The 21,436-nt window shown below is 40.1% G+C and overlaps 1 protein-coding gene and 1 pseudogene across 1 annotated transcript in view; one reads left to right on the forward strand and one right to left on the reverse strand.

Annotated features, from left to right (window-relative positions):
• The window catches only part of KIAA1217 (KIAA1217 ortholog), a 750,771-nt gene that overhangs the window by 634,522 nt on the left and 94,813 nt on the right, over positions 1–21,436 (reverse strand). The gene's annotated exons all lie outside the window — the stretch shown is intronic.
• LOC130040226 (KATNB1-like protein 1) lies at positions 1,357–2,729 on the forward strand (annotated as a pseudogene).

The following is a 21,436-nucleotide window of genomic DNA, read 5'->3' on the forward strand; positions in this document are numbered from 1 at the left end:
TCTAAGCCCGAAGACAATGGAGGGAGATAGTGAAAAAATTCAGTGAAATGATTGCCTCACCAAGAATACTCTATCTGGCTAAATTCTCACTCAAACTCGAAAGAATGATACACTATTTCATGGATAAACAACAGCTCAGGAGCTTCATAGACTCAAAATCAACCTTAGAAAAAGACTAAACCTCCTGGTACTTATCTCTACTATTCTTGGGTGTTAGTCTCCGATTTTGTTACTTATGTTCCCCAGATGAATGCAATATTTCTATATCTGTTCCTCTCTTTCTGACTCATTTCGCTTAGCATGATACTTTCCATGTAGTACCACTTGTATATAAATTTCATGACTTCATCTTTTCTAACAGTTACATAGTACTCCATTGTGTAGATGTACCAAAGTTTCTCCAGGGCTTGGAGGCCAGCTGCACACGCCAGGGAAAAAGGCAGCTCAGATAGAGAAGGGAGCACCAAATAAAGGGTGTTGGGAGGATCCTCCCAGGATGGCAGATGCCTGCTGAGAGTAGACTTTAGACCGAACATGATTGCCACTCAATGCCTCTTTTGCAAACCACAGCACCTAAAAGGAGAGAGAGAACAAAGGGGAATGTCCTGCCACAGAGGCAGGGTGGGATGGGGGTGGGAGGGAAACTGGGATCAGAGATGGTAAAGAATGGGCGCTGGTGAAGGGATGGGTATTTGATCATTGTATAACTGAAATCCTAGCACAAAAATTTGTAAATCTACAACTGTACCTCATGGTGTTTCACTAATAAAAATCTAAAGAGTAAAAATAAATAAATAATAAATTAAAAAAGGACTAAAGGGGTTACTGTAAGACAAGGAAAAATAATTCTACCAGCACAACAAACCCCTACAGAAAGATGGCACAAAACCCCATGACAATAATCTCTCTCAATGTAAATGGTCTAAATGCACCAATTAAGAGACAGAGAGTAGCAAATTAGATTTTAAAACTGAACCCAACATTCTGCTGCCTACAAGAAACACATCTTAAGAGTCAGAGCAAAAACAGACTCAAAGTCAAAGGATGGAAAACAATCCTTGAAGCAAACACCTCCCTCAGAAAAGCTGGGGTGGCCATACTAGTATCTGACAACAGATTTCACCTGAAAAAGTTTAGAAGAGACAGCGAAGGCCATTTTTAAATAATCAAGGGATATGTACATCAGGAAGAAATCACACTAGTAAATATATATGTACCCAATAAGGGGCCAGCTAAACACTTAAAATAACTACTGGGCCGTGCGTGTGCCCGCATTTGAATGGCTGGGAGTGGGGCTAGGTGGTGGAGCCTGGGGATGCACGAGGTCGCAACTGGGTGTCTTTCATCAGTGCCAGCGCTGGGCTGCAGTGCCACGGTAGCATGAGGCACCGGTATCTAAGAGATTATGGCATCTGAAACCCACAATGTTAAAAAACGGAACTTTTGTTACAATATTGAGGATCATTCCATTGATCTTTCTAGAAAAAGGACCTCTAATTTCACTAGTAAGAACATGAAGGAGGTTAAGAAATCTCCAAAACAGTCGGCTACTTACATAAATAGAACCGTTGGAAAAGCTGTGAAAAGTCCAGATAAACTACTTAAGGTGATCTCTCACAGAAAGAAAGTTCATCATCCTTTTCCACATCCTTGTGACAGGAAAAAACAGTCCGCTAAAAGTGGAGACTGTGACATGGCAAATAAAGAAAATGAATTGGCTTGTGCAGGCCACCTGCCTGAAAAGTTACACCCCGACTGTTGAACATATTTGGTTAGTGCCAGTGATTCTGGTTCTTCACAGACAGAAAATGCATCATCAAAATATAGTATTTTTTTTCTGAGGTTTCTCAGGACTATGAAACAACGGCACAAGTTTTATTCAGCAGGAATTTGAGATTGAATGTAGCTTTAACTTTCTGGAGAAAGAGAAGCATAAGTGAACTTGTAGCTTATTTGGTGAGGATAGAAGACCCTGATGTTGTGGTGGATTGACTTCCTGTGCTTACCAATAGTTTACAGGAAGAAAAACAATACATCTCACTGGGCTGCTGTGTAGATTTGTTGCCTCTAGTAAAGTCACTACTTAAAAGCAAATTTGAAGAATATATAATAGTTGGTTTAAACTGGCTTCAAGCAGTCATAAAAAGATGGTGGTCAGAATTATCATCAAAAACAGAAATTATAAATGATTGTAATATTCAGATTTTAAAACAACAACTAAGTGGATTGTGGGAACAGGAGAACCATCTCACTTTGGTTCCAGGATATACTGGTAATAAAGCTAAGGATGTAGATGCATATTTATTACAATTGCATTGATAGATTTCTGCTAAAGAGCATTTCCTTACTCAGAACGTCCCTGGACCACATGATTTTCAAAAAAAAATCTCATTTGAAAACTGTGAACTGTTGAAGAAATAAAACCATTATTTTCTTTAAGAAGCTACATAATGAAACCACTAACAAAACTCTAACAATCTACTTCACACTGAAGTGGAAAAGTATCAGAAAGGAGCAGCTATCTGTGAGGTGAAAGTGCACTATGAAGATTGTTCACCTTGCTGCATTTGGGATTTGTATGGTTATTTGGTTACACTGTTTAAGAACTACTGGGTCTTAATGCAATCCTACTTAAGAGTATAATTTATACTATGTGAAAAAAATAAGACAGGGCTTGCTACTAGGAACCACAAAACCAATCATCTTTTAAAGAATGTGTTATATAATTTATAAAACCTACTTAAATGTATGCTGCTATTTTCAGATGTTGAAAATACTTTGAAAATTTAAAACATCATAACAAATAAAACTAAAAGTTTTGTTCAAACTGAGATGCTGTGTATTAATAAACCAATGTGTATGATACCAATATTTGTTTCAAAAAAGAAAAGAAACTCAGCTGTGTTTCTGGCATGATAAAATCACGAAATTAAATCAGAGGTTTCCATTCATGTAGAATGTTATTAAAACTATTACATGCCATTTTAAAACTTGAGAATATTTTTAGTATCTCCGATTATTTTTTCCAGAATCATTATGTCATGTATGTATGTGCTACTCCTTTATTAAAGAAAATGGTGATATGTAAAAAAAACTGCTACTTAACTTCAAGGATGACGTTGGTAGCAACACAATAGTAGTCAGAGACTTTAACACTGCCCTATCACCTCTTGATAGATCAACAAGACTAAAACTCTGCAAGGAAGTAATGACTTTAAAGGAAGAAATGGAGGAGAGAGTGCTAATAGATTTGTATAGGGCTATTCTGTCACTCTGTCACTGTCCTCCCATTGTTCATTGATTTGCTCGAGTGGGCCCAGTAATGTCTCCATTGAAGACTTTGTTGTTACTGTGTTTGGCATATTGAATACATCACAGGTAGCCTTCCAGGCTGCCAGGCTCTGCCGTGCGGGCGCGATACTCCTGGTAGCTTGCCGGGCTCTCCGAGAGGGGTGGAGGAATGGAACTCGGGTCAGCCATGTTGGCTGCGTGCAAGGCAAACGCCCTACTGCTGTGCTATCGCTCCAGCCTGTAGGATTATTCATCTCCCCAGTACACATTGAACATTTTCTAAGATAGACCATGTGCTGGGCCACAAAATATACCTCAATAGAATCAGAAAGATGGAAATTACATCAATTCTCTTTTCAGACTACGATGTACTGCAGATAGAAGTGAATCACACACAGACACAGAAAATCAAATCAAACACCTGGAAACTAAACAACTCCATGTTGAACAATGAGTGGGTTAGGAAGAAAATCAAGAAATAAATCGAAAGATACCTGGAAACAAATGAGAATGAAGACACGAGCTACAAGAACTTGTGGGACGCAGCTAAAGCAGTGTTGAGGGGGAAAATTATAGTTCTGCAAACATTTCTCAGGAAAGAAGAAAGGGCCCACATAAATAACCTACCTACACAGCTCAAGATCTTAGAAAAGATTCAACAAAAGGACCCCAAACCAGGAAGGACAAAGGAAATAATAAAACTTACAGAAATTAGCGACACGGAAACCCAAAAACCAATCCGAAAGAACAATAAAACCAAGAGCTAGTTCTTTGAGAAAATAAACAAGATTGATAAACCACTAGCAAGACTCACAAGGAAAGAGAGAGAGAGAGAACTCTAATAAACCGAATCAGAAATGAAAAATGGGACATCACAACAGAAACCAAAGAAATTCAAAAGATCATCAGAGATTACTTTGAAAGTTTGTATGCCACAAAACAAGAGAACCTAGAAGAAATGGATAAATTCCTAGATTCTTATAACCTCCCAAGGCTGTGCCAAGAAGATGTGGAATACTTGAATAGACCTATAATTATCAAGGAAATTGAAACAGTAATCAAAAGTCTTCCCAAAAACAAAAGCCCAGGTCCAGATGGATTCACTAGGAATTCTTCCAAACATTTATTTATTTATTAACTTTTATTAGTGAAACACCATGAGGTACAGTTGTAGACTTACAAATTTTTGAGCTTGGATTTCTGTTATACAATTATCGGGTACCCATCCCTCCACTAGTGCCCATTCTCCACCACCAATGATCCCAGTATCCCTCCCACCACCCTCCATGCGCCCTCATCCCACCCTGCCTCTGTGGCAGGGCATTACCTTTTGTTCTCTCTCACCTTTTGGGTGTTGTGGTTTGCAATAGAGGTATTGAGTGGCAATCATGTACATGATCAAGTACATGACCATATAATTTTTGATAAGGGAGTAAGAAATGAGAAGTGGAGCAAGGAAAGCCTCTTTAACAAATGGTGCTGGCAAAACTGGACAGCTACATGCAAAAAAATGGGCTCAGACCTCTACCTTAAACCATGCACAAAGTCAAATCAAAGTAGATTAAAGACCTCAACATCAGACCAGAATCTATAAGGTACATTGAAGAAAAGGTCGGCAGAACCCTCTACGACATTGAAGCTAAAGGCATCTTTAAGGACAAAACGCCATTGACCACGCAAGTGGAAACAGAGATAAGGAAATAGGACTATCTTAAACTAAGAAGCTTCTGCACTTCAAGAAAAACAGTGACCAAAATACAAAGACAGTCTACAGAATGGGAAAGGATACTCACCTAATTCCCCTCAGATAATAGCAAGGATATACAAGAAGAAAACATCCAACCCCATCAGAAAATGGGGTGATGAAATGAACAGAAACTTTCAGAAAGAATAAACCTGAATGGCCAAAAGGCACATGAAAATATGCTCTTCATCATAAATCATCAAAGAGATGCAGATCAAAACAACAATGAGCTATCATCTCACATCACAGAGACTGGCCCACATCCAAAAAATCAAAAGCAACCGGTGTCGGTGTGGATGTGGGAAAAGGGGACTCTCCACTGCTGGTGGGAATGCTGAATGGTCCAGTCTTTTTGAAAAACAATATGGGCATTTCCCAAAAAACTAGAAATTGAGCTCCCATTTGACCCAGCAATACCACTTCTGGAAATATAGCCCGGAGATGCAAAAAAGTACAGTAGAAATGACATCTTTCACTTATATGTTTATTGCAGCGCTATTTACAATATCCAGAATCTGGAAGAAAACCTGAGTGCCTGAGAACAGATGACTGGTTAAAGAAACTTTGGTACATCTACACAATGGAATACTATGCAGCTGTTAGAAAAGATGAAACCATAAAATTTGTATATAAGTGGATCAACATGAAGAGTATCATGCTAAGAGAAATGAGTCAGAGTGGGACAGACACATAATGACTGCACCCATCTGTGGAATATAAAGTAATATAATAGGAGAATAACACCTAAGGATAGTAGAGATAAAGGCCAGGAAAGGGGCCCCACAGCTGGGAAGCCGATCTCATGTGCTAGGGGAAAAGGTAGGTGGGATGTAGAAGAGACTACTAAGCAAATGATGGTTGGAAGGATCTCTCAGGATGGTAGGTGAGTGCTAAAAGGAGGCTATGGACCAAATATGATGGCTGCTTAGTGCCTATGTTGCAAATCATAACCCAAAAGGAGAGAGAGAGTAAGAGGGAATGTGTCTGCCACATAGACAGGGGGTGGGAAAGGGTGGGGGTGGCGTGAAGGAACATTCACGGTGGTGGAGAATGAGCACTGGTAGAGGGATGGGTACTCAAACATTAGTTTATTGAAGTGTAATCACGAAAATTTTAAGTCTGTAACTGTATCTCATGATGATTTATTAAAATTTAAAATAATAAAAAAGGTTTGTAATACAGATACTGAGAGACCATCATGTTTGATTATGTCAGCTATTTCCAAATGTGTGGTTGGGTAGATGGATGGAGTTGATGAAAGGAATCCAAGAAAGTTGCCATGGGGGGCTGGAGCGATAGCACAGCAAGTAGGGAATTTACCTTGCATGCATCCAAACATGGCCGACACAGGTTCGATTCCCAGCATCCCATATGGTCCCCCGAGCATCACCAGGAGTAATTCCTGAGTGCATGAGCTAGGAGTAACCACTGAGCATTGCCAGGTGTGACCCAAAAGGCAAAAAAAAAGGAGAAAAGGAGAGATCAGAGAAATGTTCCCAACTTCCTTCTCCTCTAAGCTTTCTCTGGCTTATGTATTTGCTGCTGTGCAGGGATATTTAGTTGCCAAGCACAAGCAAGATTGCAGACAATCTTGGACGAAGACCAGGCCAGAGCTGCTGGCATGACTCTGCTAGAAAGGACAAGTAGTGTGGCATGGCTTTGGAGGGTGCTTGTCTTCCTGCTCTGCTGGTAGTCCCAGAGACTGTGGGCAGCTCATACATGGTACAGCATCTGAACATGCAGCAACATGATTTATTTCTGTGACAACATTCAAATCAATGCTTAGAACTGTCCAGACTCTGCCAGGTGGGTTTATGGTGCAAAGGAAGGAGAACAATGCTGACACTAAATACCAGTGATGCTTTTCAAGTTCTAATATCTATGATCATTTCAGTGATGGTGTATTCAGGTAAACTCAGTGCTCACAATAAGTCAGCAGTCAGCCCTTCTCTTTCGATTAAAGAAATTCTCTTTCTTCCTTTATCTCCACCCCTTGCTCTCTCTCTCTCTCTGTCTCTCTCTCTCTCTCTTACTCTCTCTCTTTCTCTCAGCCCCCCCCCCGACACACACACACATCACAAAGGCGCATGCATACACAGTTGTGAGAAAATTAAGCCCATGGAGATACTTTATTAGTAGAAAGTTACAGCTGACTTAACTTTCAAAAGTCAGGCAATTCCAACTGCCTTCTGCAACTTTATCTCCTCCATAGCGCATAAGCACACAGTGAAGCATGACACTAAAATATGCAAACAGAATATTTTGTGTACAAAGGGGACACATTCTTGCAGTGCCAATTTTGCTGTTCTTTGCTGCACAGCTTTCTGATGACTTCTGCTGGAAACATGCAATCATCTATTTCTCATCTACATGAGCTCCTTCTTTCCTTAAAACAAATATGGACTCTGTGAGAGCACTTGATAGGGAATTTAAGACCGAGAGTAAGAGACGGACAGGGCTCCTGGGTCCCTGAAGGTAACATACAGCCCCAACCTGTGTTACCTTCAGTCAATCTGCTACTGCCATGTGCCATATGGCACTTGATCGTAATCATTGGGTGGGGGAACTATGTAAATACCATTCAACCGAGTTAAGATGCTTTTCCCACACATTGATCACCTGTCCCTAAAAGTATAGATCAAAACTCACCTCCTCCAGGAAGTCTTTCCTAATTTCTATTCCACATATTCTGGAAACATGAAGATTCAATATGAATAGAATTTTTTTCTCAGTGTTAAAAATATTTTTTTATCATTATCGTATTATAAAAGATAGAAACTTATGTTAATTTGAGGTTGAATAACTTATAGAAAGCATATTAGTCTTATACAGGCAATAAAGTAGAACTGTGTCTTGTGCATTAAACAAACTTGGAAAGTAATAAGAGCTCTATGAACCTCATAGTAGACCTCTGCCAGATTAATTTGTGAGTTCTGGGAGAGAAGGAAAATAGAGTAGAACAGATATCATTCAACTAAGAGACAAGAGACCTAAGTCACTCAAAATATTATATCTCCGCCTACTTTTTTACACAACTTGAGAGTAAACTCCTTGAAAATGAGCTTCATGACTACACTCCCAACTGCACCCATGTGCTAAATGGTGCAAAGCTGGGCAAGTGTCTCCGTATACCAGGCACTCCTTAAATATTGAATATCTATTTGTATCTGTGGAGACTCAGAATCAATTTTAGTGGTTTAAATGCAAATAGTTTTACAAATTGACAGCCTGGAGAAAGAATGAAGGAGACTATTCAATTCAGGATTCTTATGTCACAGGGGATGATGGAGGTGAGGGTGAGGTATTTCAAGAGCAGGACACCAGGAATGAGGCGGAAGGCACAGACTTATGTTCCCAAACTATTCATCTATGGTTCCTATTAATGATCCCTTCTCGCCCATGGTATGTCTGATTCCAAAGCTCAATGTTATAACCTAAAAGCTTTCAGGCACCCAAGACCAGCTGCCATTGATAATGGCATACTAATTTTATGTCAGTTGACAAGACTTACGTCTTTGTGATCTTTCTGTATCAAACCCATGTTTGAAACACAATTTTCAGATGGGCGCTATTTAGGATTATACTCTGCTGAGTGTACGAAGAGATTCCCATATGATCATTCCTTCAGCAAGATACTACTTTCTCTGACCCATCGGAAGTACAGTAGTGGGAAAAGCCTGGAGGAGAAGGAAGTTGGCCCCATTCCTCTGCTCTCTTTTTCATGGCAACTTTCTTGGAATCTTCTCATCTACTCTCTCCCATCTCCCCATGCGCATACTCGCATATAGCCAGCATGAGTTTTCTCCAAGGAAGCATACAAAAAAACCCAAAGTTATGTACACACATAAAAGAAACCAGCTTAATGACGATCATAAAAATAAAACGTCCCACTTTGTATAGAAGAAACATCTTCTAGTAAGCATATATCTTTGTTTTACTGATACTACCAGGGGCAAAAGACTTTCAGGACTATGAGAAAACCCTTTGTAGAGCAAAAAACAAAAACCAAAAATGGGTAGCCAAGTGATGCCATTTTAAAGTGAGCTTACAAGAGCAGATTTCTTCAAGAGAATGACCAGCTGTTTCTACCGATTTCATGTGCCACTTTCCTACTCTCATAAGTCCTGCCAAAAGCCAGTGCATTGTCAAGGAAATAGAATGCCTTTGCTTTCCCTAGTGGACACTGACTGCCTGGGTCACAATCAGGGGAGTTCTGAGAAGAAAGAACATATGGGAGCAGGCAGAGGTTCTGATTTTGCCTCTGAACCCTTGTGTCTCGATCTTTGTGGAGAGCTCAAGAGATCAAGGGTGCTGGGGAGACTACCGAGGGAGAGTATGGAAAATAAGATTTACTCGATTTTGAGGTTTTAAGTGAATGCAAACTATTTCCCATTCTGAACATAATGTGTCCCTCTACACCTTTTCCAGTTAGCTCTTCAAAATGGGTGCAAGGGGACAAGAAAGACCGTTCAGTGGTTAGGGTAACTGTTGCAGACAGTCAATCCCTCTTTGATCCGCAGCACTGCACATGGTTCCTGAGACTTGTACTGGATCCTCCCTCCTGAGTACCACTGAGTGTGGCCCAACCCTCCCCTCCCCCTATCCAAAACATACAAATCCTAGAAGATTTTGTATAAAATCAAAATCTTAATCTCTTATCTCTCAAAATCAAAAGTCTTAATCTCTTCTGAAATTTTCAAAATGAGATAGTGCCATTTCAGCATTATAACCAGAGTAATGAAATATTCCTTCTCTTAACTTTCTGTTTTCTTTCCTCTGAAAAGAAGTGTTCACTTCCAATGTGCCATAGTCAATATGAACAAAATTTGAGCCAGCATTCATTCTTTTTTCACAATTAATTATATGGGTGCCTATGATCTTTTGGATTTCTGAAGGCTCCTTTTATCTTTGAATTTACTTTATACCCAAGCTGCCTATCCCATCTTTGGCTGTTACACAACTTGAAACCAGTGAGTGCTTTAGAAAAGACAGTCACTAAAGCATATTGAAGTTCAAACATATCCGGTGATTCTATGATCAAATTACACAATAGCAAGGTCACAGAATTTAAGTGAAACTTTCAACTTCTCTTGCCATGTTTCAATAAGCACTCCAGACATTTAAAAATAATTTGACAATTCTTCTGGATGAATTCTTCTGAAGAAGAAATCATTTGTATACATCATCCTGTCTTATCAAATATTCACAGCTGCCTATGAGAGGCAATTTACCACACCATTCTGAGAGATTTGGTAAAATGAAAGGTGATAGAACCCGCCAAGTAAGCACCAATTAAAAATTATTTTACATCGTTTTAAATAAGAGTTAGTTAATAGTATTAGGGCACTGCTTTTTGAAGAACTAACACTGTCTTTTTTGCAAGGGAAAATTAATTATCTTGCTTTGCAACTATACAGGATTATCTGAAGTCAAGCATTTGTGCAATATATATTTCTCAGCATCATCATTATTTCAAATTTAAAGCAGCAAAGACAGGACTACAGTCTCAGAAGAGCAGACTCATTCCACCATCACCACCACACACCCCATTTTCCTCTTTGTCTTTGCTTTTTCCCTCCAGAATCTCTGTGTGTTCCACTGTTGCTTAAAGAACAAAGTCCAGCTCGATGAACTCTGGTGCTTACCCCCTGACTAAGTCTCTCCAGTTACGGATAAATGACACAAAAGCCATTAACTTCCAACCACTTGTGCATTTTCCCTTTAAATCATCATGGTAAAATGTAGGCTTTTCTAGATCTCTCTAAAGAGGTTTAGATTGTACACTCACCCACTTTTTATTCCTTCCCAAAAGATAAACGATATTTGTTTAATAAGAAATTGGATTTTAAATATGGCATCATTTATCATCCAGAAATGAGTATGGGAGACTCCTCCTCATACTAAGGATCAAAGAAATATATGCATGCACACACACACACAATATTGCAGGCTAATGTTTGGTTTTGTGGATCCAAAATGTCACTTTATTCCTTGCATACAGGATTTTAATAGCTTAAGGTAATATGAATGCTGGCTCGAGTAACTTTCTTCAAGTTTTGCTTAAGGGAAGTAGCTTAACTTTAAATAGGGTTCAGTTCCCACTCCCTAAATGTGTGTGTAGGAGAGTTCCTAAAACTTTCAATTAACCTTTATTAATTTCTATGTAAATTAGTCTCCAGGGAAAACAATTCTTCAAAGGAAGAATCTGGCTAATTTACAGTAGCATGTGAGGTTAGGCATTTCAACTTTGCCCAGTTTATGCAGCAAACCTTTTCAGGTCATGAAAATGATCAGTTTCAACCAAGCCTTTGTATTTGAAACTTCTCAATATTATTTCAATTTTTTATTTTATTTTGTATTTTGGTTTTGGGGAGACCTGTCTGTGCTCAGGATTGATATGTGCTCTGACTCAAGGATGGTGGGTGTATATATCAGGTGCTGGGGATCAAACCTGGGCTGGCTGTATGCAAGGAAAAATGCCCTAGCTGCTATAATATGACTCTCTTAGTAGATTTAGATTTTAACACCTAGAATGCGCTCACACATTTCAAATGAAATAATGAATATAGTCTCCTTGAATTGTGAAGATAATAAAATAACATTTTAATGATTAAATTATACCATTCATTATTTTATGTGGCAATGTAACTTTGGTATTAAATAACGTGAACTTGATCAAATCACTGATCTTGATAAATCACTGTTTGTAAAGTGAGAGACTTGGACCTCAACGCCTCTGTCTCTGTAGCTATAAAATGTTATGAAACAATCAGAGAAAAGCTTCACCTCAACTTTAACTACTTCCTATTTTTGTTGACTGATGTCATCCACATTTTAATAATAAAGCTTTGGATTTATAAAATATTGCTCTTTTGGAGGCACTTTTAGAACTATTATCCCTTCTACTCATTGGAAAGATATGGTTGGAGGGAAAGGATCTTCACATTCTTATTTGCCTGTTTTCACTGACAACTGCTAAGCCTGGGGAATTTATCAGAGCCATAAAATTCTGACCTGGAAAGGTCACTTAATTCATACCTTTTTTCAGTCTTCAATAAAGCTGAGAATCAGAATAACACTGGCCTTTTTCTCATTTCATCCTGTGTCTCTTGATTAAATAAGGCCCTAAGTGATTTTTTTTTTTTTGGTGTTGCTATCTGCTAAATTATTTAAAATGGCAAAACTAAAGCTGAGCGCATATTCCTGCAAGAACAAAAGAAACACGACGGGCTACAAATAATGGTTTATTTCATTGTGAAATCTCACCCAAGTCTGAGGGATACTAGCTTCTGAAAGTTTGAAATGTAAAAAAAATAAATAAAATAAAAAATTTAAAAAATAAAATAAAAAAAAGAAAGTTTAAAATGTGTGATCTTCCATTTTGGAGGATAATGAGTTGTAGGATTACACTATTTTGTCCTTCCTGCAGAGCCTCAGGTAGTTTAGGTATATTGAATTGCTCCCACCACAGTGCTCCCATTCCTCTGTGTTTAGTTGTAACTTCTTTCTTTGTGCTCTGTTGACTTGTAAATATTTTTTTCTCTTCTCCCTGTGTCCTTTGCATAGTTTATTCAGAGCAATGTCCTTTTGTCTGGACACAAGAAGATAGTATGTGCTATGCTTTTGTAACATGACTCTCAGTGAAATTTTCCTCCTGGCAATCTGTTCTCTCAACCTAAGCCTCAGCTGCCCTTACTTCCTAGCACCCCCAAAAGCAGGGTCCCAGTGAGGGACTGGATGGAACGAGGGCAAATGGTAAGCTATGTGCCACCCTGGCATCGAGATGGGCCTGGCCAAAGTGCCAAAATGCTTAACTCTAAGTTAAGAGCATGGTCATGGACAAATGCTGTCATGATCCAAAAAGTAATAACTACACTCAGACCCTACTAGGGTTAGGAATGATTAATCTGGCCTGAGCGCTGTAGACTGAGTCTGTGGCAAGATGTTCCCAGGAGAGCTGCCCTACAAGCCTCAGTGCATCTCTTACTGGGTCCATACAAAAATAACTAGTATTAAGATATTGATAGAGTTATTGGACTAAGGAAAGGAGAAAAACACCTTAGGAGGTATTTTGCCTGAGGCAGTCAGGAAGCGCTTTGGAATACCTCTTAGGTGGTGTTCCCTTTGAACTTGGTGGGCCATCGGGAAGGGCTTTATGTTGATTTGGCTATCAGACTGGGTGCAGTGTCAGCCCAGAGTGCTGGGGAGTTGGTAGAGGCAAGAGAGCTGGGGGGAGAGTGAGAAGGAGCAGAGCGGCAAGGTGGTCCACGGAGAGGCTAGCAAGGGGGACAGAGAGAGAAGAATATAGAAGAATACAGGAGCAGGCACATGGAGAGAGCGAGCCCAGGGTGTGAGATGGAGTGCAGAGAGATGAGCGAGAGAGACAGGAGGAGACAGGAATGAGGGGCAGTGTGAGACTAGAATGAGAGGCTCAAAGAGACTGGAGCAGGCACATGGGGAGAATGGAATAAATGACATTTGATCAATCAACCGGCTTGGCCCTCATTCTTCCTTCACCTGCCCATCGCCAACAGCCGTCCCAGTCCAGTCCAAACACAGGCTTAAGGGCACCGGACGCGGGTGGTGAGAGAGCTGCCTGGAGAGCCGGCAAACACACACCCTTCAGTGTGCTTAATTTATACAATGAGTGGCTTGCAATATAGAAAATGGGCAGGTTTATTCCAGTACACATTCTTTTGAGCTTTTCCATACTTACTCAAGGGCAGATTACTTGGCTTACCAGTTATCAGCTATTCCCAAGGCTTACTGTCTTTTGAGGGCTAGAGAGATGAACAGTAGTGACCAATGGTCAATCAATATTTATTGAGAACTAGCTTTTGCTTCCAAAGAGAGCGACACAGAACCCCATGCCCCTGTACCAGGCTGTCTTCAACAGGGCCCTGGGGGGGGTTGAGTTTCCCTCCCTGCCCCAAGAAGAATCCCAGCAGCCAAAAACCTCCAGAACTCAGTCACAGCCATGCTCAAGATCATTCTTCACATGCTCAGACAAGCCTCCTGCATGAGGGAACCGGTAGAGGAACCCAGGTTTGCAGGACCCGAGGCTGAGATCTCAAGCCTGCTCAGAGCAGGATTGGGCCTCTTCCACCCAGATCCCCCATTTTCTAGTAGCTTGGCAGTCACACTCACAAACTGCCCCTGGAACCATGTAATCTCATCAATGGCCAAGATCCAGAGACTATAAAACTGTAGGATAACACTCTTTTGTCTTTCCTCAGGTAGCTTAGGTTTATCAGGTCACACCCATCTAAGGACACTGAACTTGTATTGTAAGCAATGTCCCTTCCGTGTGGACACAGGAAGACAGTTAATATTATGTTTTGTAACTTGGGAGTTGATTGACTCCGAATAATATTTACTCCTGGGCATCTGATTTCTTGACTCAGTTGCCATTAGTTCCTAGCACCCCAAAAGCAGGGTCCAGATGAGGGACTGAATGGACCCAGGGAAAGCTGTGAGCTACCCTGGCATCAAAATGAGCCAGGCCAAAGAGCCACGATACTCAACTATAAGTTGAGGGCATGATCATGGACAAATGCTGTCATGATCCGAAAGTAAGTAATGACGAGACTAGGACCCTGCTGGAGCTAGGAAGATTAACCTGGCCCCAGGACTGCGGAATGTATAGTGAGATGTTCTCAGGAAGAACCAAACTAAGTTTATATCTCTTTCTGTGCTCATACAGAATGACATTGCTAGAAATATTAGAAGTAGATTTATTACAATTATTTAAGTAGATTACTGAGGGAAGAACACACCCTTGTTGGGATCCCACCCTTGAGCGGATCTCCTAGTAATCTGGAGTAATCTCTGTAGATGAGATTTTATCCTTGAGTTAATCTCCTGGAGGAGTGATCTTACCTCTCTTTGTTGATTTGTCAATATTCAACCTACCTTTATGTCACCGCCTTATGTGACTGCTATATAAACTAAGACTGAAAGCTCGAGGAGAAGGGAGTCAGAAGCAAGAGGGCTCGGGCTCCAGAGATCCAGAGTCAGAGCCAGAAGGAGAAAGGTTCGAGATAGGAGTGAAGAGGATTGGAATAAACTACTATTGATATCGACCAGCCTGGCCCTCGTTTCTTCTTCCGTCTGCCCTTGGCCAACAGCTGTCCCAATCCAGGCTACACACAGCGACTCAAGAGCACCGAACACGGGTGGTGAGAGCGGCGAGACAGTGCCATCCAGTGAGCCCCTGAACACACAACCTTCGGCGTGATAAGATTTTACATGTGATAACCCCATGCCCCTGCGCCAGGCTGTCTTCAACGGGGCCCTTCGGGGTGGGGGGGTTTGAGTTTCCCTCCCTGTCCCAAGAAGAATCCCAGCAGCCGAAAACCTCCAGAACTCAGTCACAGCCATGCTCAAGACCACTCTTCACATGCTCAGACAAGCCTCCTGCATGAGGGAACCGGTAGAGGAACCCAGGTTTGTGGGACCCGGGGCTGAGATCTCAAGCCTGCTCGGAGCAGGAGTGGGCCTCCTCCACCCAGATCCCCCATTTTCCAGTAGCTTGGCAGTCACACTCACAAACTGCCCCTGGAACCATATAACCTCATCAATGGCTAAGATCCAGAGACTATAAAACAAAGCTCCCGGAAGAGAGCAGCAAAGTATTTCCTGAAGCACGTGACTGCATTTGCGGCTTGCAAGACCTCTTATGGTCTAGCCCACTGATGTACCTAAAGCAGCACACATGTGTTTGGTTTTAATATACTTGCTTATATTCTCTGTCCCTCTCGGAGAGCTCGGCATCTACCAAGAGTATCCCGCCCGCATGGCAGAGGCTGGCAAGCTCCCCATGGCATATTCGATATGCCAAAAATAGTAACAATAACAGGTCTCATTCCCCTGACCCTGAAAGAGCCTCCAATATGGTAGCATTGGGAAAGATGAGTAAGGAGAGGCTGCTAAAATCTCAGGGATGGTATGAATGAGATGTTACTGGCACCCACCCAAGTAAATCGATGAACAATGGGATGACAGTGATGATAGTGATACAGCTTGTGCTTACCATGGTTAGTAATACATATACAGTGAAGGGCTCACATAACTCATAAGTGGGATTGCCTGGGTTCTAACATAGATCTGCTAGATGAAAACTAGTCTATTTAGTGCTTCTCATCATAAGAGTAAACTAGAGCCGCAACACCAAGAAGAGCTCCTAAATCTCACGCATAGGAAAATCCTTTCATTCATCTTTTTCCCCATGTTTTAAATCACCATGAGATACACAGTTACTAATCTGTTCCTGGTTGGGGTTCAGTCATACAGTGTTCCAACACTCATCCCTCCACCAGTGTATATTTCTCACTATCAATGTTCCCAGTTTCCCTCCCACCATCCCAACCCCATGCCCTGCCTGCTTCTATGGCAGACACTTTTCTTCTTTCTCTCACTCTCTCCTTTTGGGCATTATGTCTTGCATTATAGGCACTAACAGTTTATCATGTTTGCTCTTTTACCTACGTTCAGCATGCAGTTCTTATTCAGAGTGATTATTTCCAACTGTCATTGTCATAGTGGTCCATTCTCTACCCCAACTTCCTTCTCCCCCAGCACTTGCGGCAGTCTTCCAACCAAGGCACCAGCAATACCACTTCTGGGCATATACCTCAGGGGTGCAAAAAAAACACAGGAAAAATGAAGTCATGAAATTAGCTTATAAATGAATGGAGATGGAGAGTATCATGCTGAGTGAAATGAGTCAGAAGGTGAGGAACAGACATAGAATGACTGCACTCATTGGTGGGATATAAAAATCATAGTATTAGACTAACACCCAAGGGCTGGAGGACTAGTCCATGGTTGGAAAGTTTCTCATTCTTCCCATGATGCCACACCTCCCTCTTACTTGCTCCTTAAAGGCACTTTTAAAATGTCTTGCTAATAACCTGGTGATTTATTTTTATGAATTTTCTATCAAGTTTGAAGTCATCTGAAAGTCATAGACATACTTTGATAGCAAATTTCATGACTTCATTTTTCCTGGTGGCTGCACAATTCCATTGTGTAGATGTACCAAAATTTCTTTAACCAGTCATCTGTTCTCGGACACTTGGGTTGTTTCCAGAGTCTGGATATTGTGAATAATGCTGTAATGAACATAAAAGTGCAGATGGTGTTTCTGCTGAATGTGGAACTCTGGGGCCACTTGGTGTTGGGGATGGAACTCACGGACCCACACATGCTAGGCTTATGCTCTACCACTTGCCTTCTCTCCAGTTCAAATGGATGTAATAAATTTGTTCCATATCCCCAGCCCAAAACAGATTAAAATTTTTTAATTTATCATTTTTTATAAGTTCATGGTTTCCAGAGTTTTCTATGTCTATAAATTTTCAAGGCTCACCATACCCACTGTCAAAGTTCCAGTGACACCCAACTTTGTAATAAAGAGAAAACTCAATTTTTAAGCAGGCCAATGGAGCTGACACTAATGATATACAAATAGCCAATGGATAAATTTAAAAACTGTTCACATGATTCACAAATAGAAGAATTCAAGCCCAACCCAAGTGAGACACTACTTAATATGCCCTACAATAGTAAAGGCCCTCCTGTTGATCATCAATTTGCTCAAGCGGGCCCAGTAACGTCTCCATTGGAGACTTTGTTGTTACTGTGTCTGGCATATCAAATACATCACGGGGAGCTTGCCAGGCTCTGAAGCAAGTACTGAGAAGCATGTAGAGAAACTGAGCCTGCATTACACTGCTGCTGGGGGCAATGCAGAGTGGTGCAATCAATTTGAAAAATAATCAAATAATCCCTTAAGTGGTTAAATTTGAAGATATCATATGGACCCAGAAATTCTCCTCCTAGGTAAATGCCCCAGAGAAATAGAAACATTAAGTTCATGCAAAAACTTGAAGCCAGAGGCTGAAGGGATAGTACAGTGGATACTGTCCTACTCCATGTCTTCTTTGAGGAAGTGGCTATTTAGATATTCTTCCCATTGTTTGATGGCACTGGGGTTTTTTTGGAAGGATGCGGGTGGGGGGTAGAGGCATATCCAGCAATGCTCAGGGTTATTCCTGCCTCTATGCTCAAGAATTACTCATGGCATTGCTAAGAGAACCATATGGGATGGATACCAGGGATAGAGGGATAGAACCGAGGTTGGCCACATGCAAAGAAAATGCCCTACCATTTTGTTATTTCTCTTGCTCCTGTTTTTGGTTAAGTTTTGAGAGTCCTTTATTTATATATATATATATATATATATATATATATATATATACATACATACATATATATATCATATACATATTAGTCCATTGTCAGATACGTAATAAGGGACTATTTTCTCTACGTATGTATCCTTTTATTATTCAATTTTTTTGCAATGTTAATTTGTCCCATTTTGTTTTTGTTTCTGTCTGCTTGGCCAATGGCACTGGGCCATTGAAGATGCACCCAGAGTCAATACCATGTCAAGTTTTTGCCTACCTTCTCTTTGATGAAATTTATGGATTTGGGCCTAATGAAGAGGTTTTTTTAATCCACCTTTAATGAACTTTTGTGTATGGTGTGAGGTAAGAATCCAAGATTTTTTTGTGTTACTAACTAGTTTTCCTAAAACAATTTTGAAGAGGTTTACCTTGATTCACTACATAAGGATCATTTCAAAAATTGTAGTCAGAAGGGTAAACGTTTCTGTGCTTTGCAAGTCAGAAATCATCCTTTTTTACAGTCACTATTAAATAATAATGGCTGGAGATACTGCCCTTGACTAGCAATTATTTTCCTCTGCACTTTGAAGATACTATTTTGTTGTCTTATGACTTATTTATTGCAGGTACAAGTGTGTTGTTAGTAGAACTGCTCTTCTTTGTTAAGCACTTACTTTTCTCCCCAGAAGCTTCACATTTTTCTTTTTGCCATCGATGTTCTACATTTTACCAGTTTTGTGCTCTGTGTAGGTTGATATTTTGAAAATTTTATTATTTAGTGATCATCTTCAGGACCCAGTGTTCTCAACTTTAGTTCTCAAATATTCTGACCATTAACACTTTGAATGTTACTTCTTGCTCATTATTTTCTTGCCTCCTGGAGACTGCATTTGACAAGTTTTGACCTTTCTCAATGTGGCCTCCATTTCTCTTAACTGCTAATATATTTTACATCTCAAGTTTTTTGTGATAAATTCTCTGTGGTTTTCTCAGTTTAACATTCCAATTTGCCAATTTTTAAAAAATGTTTGGCCTATCATTCCACCCACTTATTTCTTTTATTAAATGTCCACAGTTCTGAACTTAAAAAGTCTATTTATTTTGTACGTTTCCTGTAGTTTCTCTGATTTTATTTAGTTCCTCAAACATTTTAAATATACTTAAGTTCATGATATTGATATTTCTGGTTGTAATTTCTAGGTCTTGAAATTTATATTATCCCATTTTGTGAGTCTCCTAATTCTCTTGGCATTTCACTCAGACTCGGACATTTTAAGTGTGAGCTCATACTAGAGGAGTTATTTTCCATTGGAAACTTGTTGGGAAGAACAATAATAGGATAGATGCATGAGCTTTTGCCAAAATCCTACTGATTTCTTCCATTTCAGGGTAGTTTTCATGTTAATTTTTCAATACCGCACTTTTTGCCACATGGAGAATGCAAATCCAGACCTCACTCTGCAGAAAAAAGAGTCTTGAGTAATTTCTCGTTGGTGATCTTTTTCCCTATGGACCCAGATGGACAGTTGTCATAATTGACATTTTAGTGGACCAGGACGATCTTTGCAACATCTGCTCTGCTGCATGGAGTTCAGATCAAGTGTGATATGAATTCCTTCACCACAGGATGGAAACCTACAGTCACCAGCAATTAAGGTATCTCTCTCTCTCTCTCTCTCTCTCTCTCTCTCTCTCTCTCTCTCTCTCTCTCATGCTCCCTGTAAGCTTCAGTTCCTGCTCACTGCTCTCTTTACTTCTGACAGTAGAGTATTTCTATGTCTTGATTTTGAAATTAGCCTAGCTACTTAAATTTTAATACGTTTTTTTTACACAATGTCTGTAAATTGACACACAAGGCTAGAAATCTGTTCCACTCCAACCTAGTTAAACACCTTAGTCCTATCTTGCTACACAGAAATATGATCACACTGCCTCTAACAGAATTCCACTAGCTTGAAGAATGAAATTATGGCTATTAAAAAAAACTTCATATCCAGTAGAATTTGGGATTCTGTCTTCCAAATTTTGTCTACAACCTCATCCATCACCCATCCTCATTCCTTACCACAGCCAAGTTTTGCTCCACTCCCCTACCACAACACTTCATGGAATATCACATTTTTGTCTTGGGAAACTTCACATAAGTGGCTTGAAGGTTCAACTTCTAATAATGTTATTTTGTAACTTTCATCCAGTCTTTAAATGCCTAGAACTCTGTGGATCTCCCATTTCAGAGTATGCAAAAAGGAATTCGAAAGCAGAGCTGACATAGTCCTCCAGATTATCAATGCAGCAAACTAAACAAAAGGCACATAGCAGAGGAAACAGCCAAGTAACTCAAATGGCCAGACTGGCTCTCTGTAGACAGGAGCCACTGACCCAGCTGTAAGGAATTGTTGAGTTTCACAATACAGCAGCAATCCCATGTCGACAGTACCTTCGAGCTCATTAAGCTCTCAAGGTTCAGCTCTCAGCTCTAAGGGAACATTTGCTCTGCCCTCTTTAGGAAGGGTAGCCTGCTAAGGACATAGAAGTTATATTTTGTGTGCTTCATTAGAGCAAGGAAATATACTTCACTGTGCCCATACAAATCCTAGCTGCTAATGGGTCAAGATATTATGAATATAAGTTAGAAATGTTGGAACAACAGAGATTTGAAGGGAGGAGGGGGAAATACACCTTAGGAACCAAGAAATTGCATTTGTAAGCTTCATGTATATACTAGATAGTGAATAAATCAATAACTTGAAAATTTACAGTGAAGGCCAAAAAGGAGTTGATTGCAATCTTCAAAGAGTCGGCAAAAAAGAAAAAATAGCACTGCAAATTAAACTCATTCAAAAGAGTAAAGACAGTTGGTTCAAACCTAAGAAGATTCAACTAGGCTAGCAAAAAATCATTATTCATAAGAAGAGATGACAGAGAAAAGTAATAGAATATGAAATGTGAATACCAAAAGAAAAAAATTCCACCCAGATGTCTGTTTTAAGAATTTCCCCCCACAGCATAATTTGTAGGACTGCAGCATGACATCCCTAAGAAAGCTGATGAAAGTAAAAAGAAAAGGTCATCACCAAGGTAAATAGAGAAGGTTTCATAATTAGAACAGGATCTGAAAAAATGAAAAACCCATCTGAGTCTCTGGTTTTGTGCTGGTATCCAAAAGTCTATTTAATTTAATGTAGAACCAGTCACATTTTATTAGTTT

This window comes from Sorex fumeus, unplaced genomic scaffold (assembly GCF_029834395.1).
Source record: "Sorex fumeus unplaced genomic scaffold, SorFum_2.1 ptg000007l, whole genome shotgun sequence".
NCBI classification, from domain to species: domain Eukaryota; kingdom Metazoa; phylum Chordata; class Mammalia; order Eulipotyphla; family Soricidae; genus Sorex; species Sorex fumeus.